Here is a 7,596-nt window from a genome sequence, read left to right on the forward strand (position 1 = left end):
ACCTCAAGCGGTTCAAATTAATTCAAACCCAAACCCACAAGAATTCATTCTTTTGCAGCACTCTAAAACAAAGATCCCTTCACAATTCGAACCTAGATTTTAGACCCAACTCAAGCCCATAGGTGTATCGCAATCAAGTTGGGTCAAATTGATTGGATCGGGCATGCCTGACCCGGTTACCACCCTACAAGAAAGAGTCCATCCTTTACTCGGACTACAGAGCGTTTCAATATCGAAGAAGCTCACTACGTTAAGTACATTATTTTATATGTTATATGAGCATACAAGTTAAGAAGAAGTTAGTCCCAAATCGAAGAAGCGGAAGAAGTGGAAGGCGGGTGATAGGCTATAAAAGGCCACGGGGTTGCTTCTTTAAAGCATACTTACCTGGACGGGGTTTTATCGGCGATCAATAAGGCCGATGGCCTAGGGAGGCGGCCTCCATTGCACTTCGGAGGAGCGTCGCTCTACCATCTCCCCAAGTGGGAGAGTGGACGTCATAATTTGTGATAGCGGGGGAACGCGTTCGCGCGGCCCCCACCAATTCTTAAAATCAAACTGTTTTTTCAATAATTTAGAATCATCGTCTGTTGAGTGCGTTAAATTGATAAACAGACCCTTCAAGCCTATAATTCTAGTATAAAAGCATCTTTAAATTTATAAAGATTAGGCCTTTTATATTGAATGTTAAATAAAAAAGCGGGTCATCTTTCATTGTTTTATTTTGTCTTTTTCCTTCGTATCACGTGTGAGCATAGTGACAAACGTTAAAAACGGTAAAGTCTTGTTTTTCAAAAACTCGCGAGAAATTGAAAAATTTTCATAAATCTCGTGTATTTTTTGACAAAATCCTGGCAGTAAAAAAAAAATAAAAATCTAAAAAATAATTGTTATAAGAAAATATTAATAAAAATTATTTAAAAATACATGGGTTCTTCATGATAAATAGCTGTTTAAAAAGTAAATATCGGATTTAAATTGCAGTATTTATGTTTTTTCATAAACCTCGTGCTATTTTGATAATCTGGCGAGAAATTGCCGTTTTAAACTTTCAAGCAATTTCTCATGATATTATCACGAGATTTTCATAAATCTTGCCATATTTGTCACTATGCGTGTGAGTCCTTGTATCTATCATTGTTGGGAGGCAAATTTCTGATTTTTGTGAGGAGAAATATGCTATTAACAAATTTTAAATGAACAATGAGATGAACTTAGAAAAAGAAGAGAGAGTGGAACACTTGACTTTTTTAACCGTTGGTAAATGGTGACCACAAAACTTCTTTTTTTTTGTCTTTGGCTAACCTTTAAACAAAAATTCAATAATGATCATTATTTGGTGTTTTAGCAAGCCATTCAAACTAAAAACTATTAACAATTTTGTATAATATTTAATTTTTGATGATAAAGGTGATCGTGTGATTAATCATGATTTAGCAAATAGCTGACATAGTTGGCCAATTTTATTTATTTATAAATCTCCTTTTTTTATTTCTTCTTCAAAAAATCCTTTTTTATTTATCTATTTACAAACCTCATGTATTTATTTATTTTTTCTTAATTCGGGGTATTTCAATAAAATTTTATACATTGACATGAAGAAAATACAAACTAATTTTTTGTTTGATTTGTAGTTAGTTACTGTTTAACATACATAGCGAAATGGTATTTGTTGTGAAAAGATCTCTGCAATATGATTGCACAAATATTTGTGCATTAAGTATCACCCTCCATCTTGGGGACAGGCCTGTCAGATATTTGTATGAATATCTTACATTGACTTTAAAATTTGTGAAGATTGATCCACCGCATCGTTTGGTATGTTATTATGCACAAAACATCCTATCTAATTCTCTAATTCATGAGAAGATACTATACTCTTGTATTTGAAAAATGTTTCAAAAGGCATCTCTAAAGTCGATGTCGATTGATAGAGTAATCCTTGATTATAATTTACAGCACGAGAAATGCATCCAAGATGAAACTTGTGATCGTAGTCCATGGATTCCTCAACATTGAGCAGGCAAAAAAAGCTGAATTTTTGTTGATCGCAATTATATTATTTATGTACAGCCAAAAAATCATGGAAAACTCCCTTTTTTGCTTGCTTTTGATTATACTATTTCGATGAGTATGACTTGTATAGATTAGAAATACTATAAGAATACTATAGAATTGCATGCAAAAAAAGACAATTGGATCAAATTTAAGTGTGATTGATTATGCCAAGTTTCTTCTTGCCACATGATAAAGGGTGCGTAATGCCATGGCCTGATGAAGGGCAATCAGGTGCTTATTGCACAAATTTTGTGCCATATGATTGCACCTGATCCCGACTCATATTTGTTGGGGTAAATCGATTTTTTTTTGTTACTTCATTTAGGTGAGATCAAATAATAATATGTTAATATAATTTTTTTTGCCTTTGCTAAACATTAGTGTATACAAATGCTGAACACAATTCTAAGGCTCATCTATTAGGTAGGATCCAATTGAAAGGCAAATGCAAACCTACCCAAAACATCAGATCACCAAACTCACCCTAAAGGACAATAAAAATATCTAAAGCATGAACATTTTAAAGATTTTATGAAATATCAAGAGGATATTAACATTATTAATTTTTGACTTTCATGTGTGTATGTGTATGTGTATGTGTATGTGTATGTGTGTGCGCGTTTGTGTATTAAATTTTATACAATTGATGTTTTCTTATTGCCTCTTAATGAAAAAAAGTTTTTTTGTTTAATTTATTGTGAGATTTTTTCTCATAAAAAATCCCCTTAAAAAGATTTGTGACATTGGTTTGTAAAATTTGCCTTCCATAAGTGTATGGACTTGTGGCTCCAGCTGTTAATAAAGGATTTCTTGACTCACGAGGTTGAGAAAAAGAACAAAAAAATGTTTAAGATGCTAAAGAGCTCCAAAACTAGGGCTGGTAAACGAACAAAGCATCTCGTGACTCGGCTTAGTTTGGCTTGTCACGAGGTTGTTCGTGATCAGTTTATATAGCTGGTGAGCTGAACCATGAGCAACTTGTTTTGCTTAAATGAGTCAAGCCCGAACACAGGGTGTTCGGCTCTGGAGAGCTCATATAGATAATATATATATTTTTTATATATACTATATATTTAAGTATAATATATTAAAAAAGAATGCATACAATTTATATACAAAGAGAAGAATGCATAGAATATATATATATATATATAATGTTTTTACACAAGCCAGCTTGTGTTTGACTAATCTCATTCAGGGACAAGCCGAGCTTGTGCTCAACTCAGCCAAATATGAACATGAGCCAAGTCACGAGCTCAATCAACTGGTAAACAAGCCAAGCCCGAACATGCTCTGTTCGATTTGTTTGACTCGTTTACCATCCCTATCAGCAACTACCTCTTGCAAAATATTGAACCAGTTGGATGAATCATTATATATGAAACAGGTTTTTGTTCCAAAGCAAAAGAAAGATGAGACAGCTAGTGCACGTTACCTTGTGTTGGGACGTTGCAAGTTCAAATCTCAATGGTATCATTGTATAACTGGTAGGGTCTGCTTAACCCCAGCTTGCCTTAAAAAAAAGAAAAGAAAGATGAAACAGGTTTTTGATGAAAAACCATTTGCATAAAGCAAGAATTTTTGCATCACCACAGGCCATCAAAATGAGTAGGTAACATAGACTTTGCTTGTATTTATTCCCTAATATCACTGAAGTAGTTGTATTGAATAAAAGATCCATAAAAGACAAGCTACGACATTTTATGCGGTATGCATATGATGGACTCGTATCTTGAAAGGGTGGGGGCAAGTTGAGAGGAGGTGAGCATACAAGTTAAGAAGAAGTTAGTCCCATATCGAATAAGCGGAAGAAGTGGAAGGCGGGTGATAAGCTATAAAAGGCTAAGGGTTTGCTTCATTAAAGCATACTTACCTGGACGGGGTTTTATCGGCGATCAGCAAGGCTAATGGTCTAGGGAGGCGGCCTTCATTGCACTTCGGAGGAGCGTCTCTCTACCATCTCCCCAATTGGGAGAGTGGACGTCATAATTTGTGATAGTGGGGGAACGCGTTCGCGCGGCCCCCACCAATTCTTAAAATTAAACTGCTATTTCAATAATTTAGAATCAGCGTTTAACTCCGTCTGTTGAGTGCGGTAAATTGATAAACAGATCCTTCAAGCCTATAATTCAAGTATAAAAGCATCTTTAAATTTATAAAGATTAGGTCTTTTATATTGAATGTTAAATAAAAACGAGGGTCATCTTTCTTTATTTTATTTTGTCTTTTTCCTTCGTATCACGTGTGAGCATAGTGACAAACGTTAAAATCTTGTTTTTCAAAAACTCGTGAGAAATTGAAAAAATTTCATAAATCATTTGACAAAATCCTGGAAATAAAAAATAATTGTTTCAAGAAAGTATTAATAATTTTTTTTTAAAAATAAATGTTTTTTTTCATGACAAATAGCTATTTAAAAAGTAAATAGCGCATTTAACTTGAAGTATTTATGTTTTTTCATAAATCTCGCGCTATTTTGATAATTTCACGAGAAATTGCCGTTTTAAACTTTCATGCAATTTCTCATGATATTATCACAAGATTTTCATAAATCTTGCCATATTTGTCACCATGCGTGTGAGTCCTTGTATCTATCCTTGTTGGGAGACAAATTTCTGTTTTTTGTTTGGAGAAATATGCTATTAACAAATTTTAAATGAACAATGAAATGAACTTAGAAAAAGAAGAGAGAGTGGAACACTTGACTTTTTTAACCATTGGTAAATGGTGACCACAAAACTTCTTTTTTTTTGTCTTTGGCTAACCTTTAAACAAAAATTCAATAATGATCATTATTTGGTGTTTTAGCAAGTCATTCAAAACTAAAAACTATTAACAGTTTTGTATAATATTTAATTTTTTATGATAAAGGCGATCGTGTGATTAATCATGATTTAGCAAATAGCTGACATAGTTGGCCATTTTTATCTATTTATAAATCTCCTTTTTTTATTTCTTCTTCAAAAAAATTTGATGTTAGTTACTGTTTAACATACATAGCGAAATGGTATTTGTTTGTGAAAAGATCTATGCAATATGATTGCACAAATATTTGTGCATTAAGTATCACCCTACATCTTGGGGACATGCCTGTCAGAAATTTGTATGAGTATTTTACATTGACGTGAGAATTTACGAAGATTGATCCACCACACTGTTTGGTATGTTATTATGTACAAAACATCCTATCTAATTCACGAGAGTGGACGTCATAATTTGTTCTAGTTCCTCTCCTACCGAGTCAATATTGTAGGCTTTTTGTTCCTTTAGAAAAGATATTCTCATCGGCTTTTGATAGAGTTTGGCTATGACTTGGTTGGTAGTTCTGGCACTAATTCTAGATTTTAGGAGTTTTGTTCCTTCAGGAAAGATATTCTCATCGGCTTTTGATAGCGTTTGGCTATGACTTGGTTGGTTGTTCTGCCACTAATTCAAGATCACAAAGTCCCAACTACTAATTCCACTGTGCTGCGATTTGATGTTCACAAAGATCTTTTGCTTAGGGTACCTACCATAGTGACAAATATAACGAGATTTATGAAATTCTTGAGGTATTATCCCGGGAAAATATCTAAAACATGATGAGTTTAAAATACAACCTTTAACTAAAACATCATGATTTTAAGACAATATCAACGAGATATTAACATTAATAACTTTTTGACTTCCATGTATGTGTGTGTGTTTGTACATTAAATTTTATACACATGATATGTTTGTGTATTAAATTTTATATAATTCATATTTTCTTATTATTTCTTGGTGAAAACAAAGTCTTGTTAATTTATTGTGTGATTTTTCCAAACAGAAAATCCCAGTAACAGGATTCGCAACATTGGTTTGAATTTTTGTTATTTCTATGAGCACGTTTGGAAGAGAGAAAGATGTAGGAAAAATGATGCAAAATGAAAAATCCTTACAGATTTTTTGACCCTTCCAAACAAAAGAGACTTTTTTTAAGACAGTTTTTCTAAAAAGTATACTTTTTGATAGAAAACATTCTTCCATGAAAAGTGGTGGAGGAATATTTTCTATCAAGAGAATTTATTTTTACACTCCCCACCACCATCATCACCAACCATCTCACCATCACCACCACCATCCATCCCACCACCCTCCTCTTTCTCATTTTTTTTACATTTTCTCACTCTGTTTTTCTCATGTTACACAAACAACCAAAAAACTTTCTTTTGGAGAACATCTCATATCAAAAGCTCTCATAGGCAAAACTTTCAAGAGTTTTTCTCTCTTCCAAACGTGCCCTAGAAGTGAGGATTCCTTGACTCACAGATATGAGGTTGAGAAAAAGAACAATAATGCTTGAAATGCTAAAGAGCTCCACAACCACCCTTGGCAAATCGAGCGCGGCCAGGTCTCTATTCCTAGATGTGGTTTCTCCGTGTAAATATATAAAAAAAAAGATTGCAAATATTGAATCAGTGGCATGAACCATTATTATATGAAGCAGGTTTTTGTTTTGAAGCAAACGAAGGATGAAACTAGTTTTTGTTGAAAAAACCGATTGTATAAAGCGATAATTTGGGTGTGGACCAGTGAGATTCGGGTCAGATATAACCATTACCGAATCCAACTTAAATCGGATTAGATTCGCATTCGGAGTCTGATGAAAAAGGATAAAAATGAATCTGGATCCGACTAGCTTAAAACTCGATATTTACACTTAATCGGATTAAGATTGTAGAGTTTTAACCACATCTCACGAATAAATTTACCCCCAAAGTAGAATATATGATTCATGACAATCACATTAAAGTCACCTTTTTTTTTTCGTGACAAGGAGAAATCATTGTCAAGGAGAAATCATTGTCATGGTTCAAACTTCTTGTAACCAGCTAAGAGGTGCCACACTGACCGTGACCCTGTTTTGGTGTTAATAGTGTAAAAACACTCTCCCTGGTTGTTGGGGATAGTTTATTAAGTGGTTCAACCCTACACTAAGAGATGCACACCCCAAGTATCAAACTCACAATGTCCTTCAACTTGAAGGCCTGAAGCTGACCCACCTAGCCTGATGTGCAGAAAGGAGGTTGCCTTTTTAACTTGAAAGCCAAGGAGTAGAAGGGAGATATTAATCACTTCATTGTCTAGCAGGAGCAATTAGTGCATGTCACCTTGTGTGGGGAAGTTGCAAGTCCCAATCCTAATGGTATGTCTTTTTTGTAAGGCAATCCGGGGTTAGGCAAACCCCTACCAGTAGCATTGATTCAAAAATATACTTACTAGAGATCAAATATGCCCTCAGTCAGGTGACCAGTCTGGGGATAGTCCTTCGACAATTTGTGGATACCTCTTAACGCTAATTTGGCTAGGAATCTAGCCGTATGACCCAAATTAAAATTGGGTTTCTGAATTACAATGTTAAAACACACTGCTCAACATTACGATACCACACGATCAAGAGAAACAACTCAAAAAATAACGTGGTTCAGCATATAGCCTACGTCTACGACAAAAAACCTCACATACTCTCTTTTATTGTCTCAACACTCAACATATTCAATAGGCAATTTAAAGACC

At 34.2% G+C, this 7,596-nt stretch overlaps 2 non-coding genes across 2 annotated transcripts; both read left to right on the plus strand.

Moving 5' to 3' along the window:
* Positions 1 to 379: 379 nt before the first annotated feature.
* Positions 380 to 541, plus strand: LOC149811444 (U1 spliceosomal RNA). The gene has a single exon (XR_016428656.1). It is a non-coding gene; the product is annotated as a U1 spliceosomal RNA (small nuclear RNA).
* A 3,382-nt stretch (positions 542 to 3,923) lies between these two features.
* On the plus strand, positions 3,924 to 4,085 carry LOC149811445 (U1 spliceosomal RNA). Its single transcript, XR_016428662.1, has one exon. It is a non-coding gene; the product is annotated as a U1 spliceosomal RNA (small nuclear RNA).
* Positions 4,086 to 7,596: the final 3,511 nt, after the last annotated feature.

The sequence above is a fragment of the Nuphar pumila genome, chromosome 17 (genome assembly GCF_984573655.1).
Source record: "Nuphar pumila chromosome 17, dmNupPumi1.hap1.1, whole genome shotgun sequence".
Lineage (NCBI taxonomy): Eukaryota > Viridiplantae > Streptophyta > Magnoliopsida > Nymphaeales > Nymphaeaceae > Nuphar > Nuphar pumila.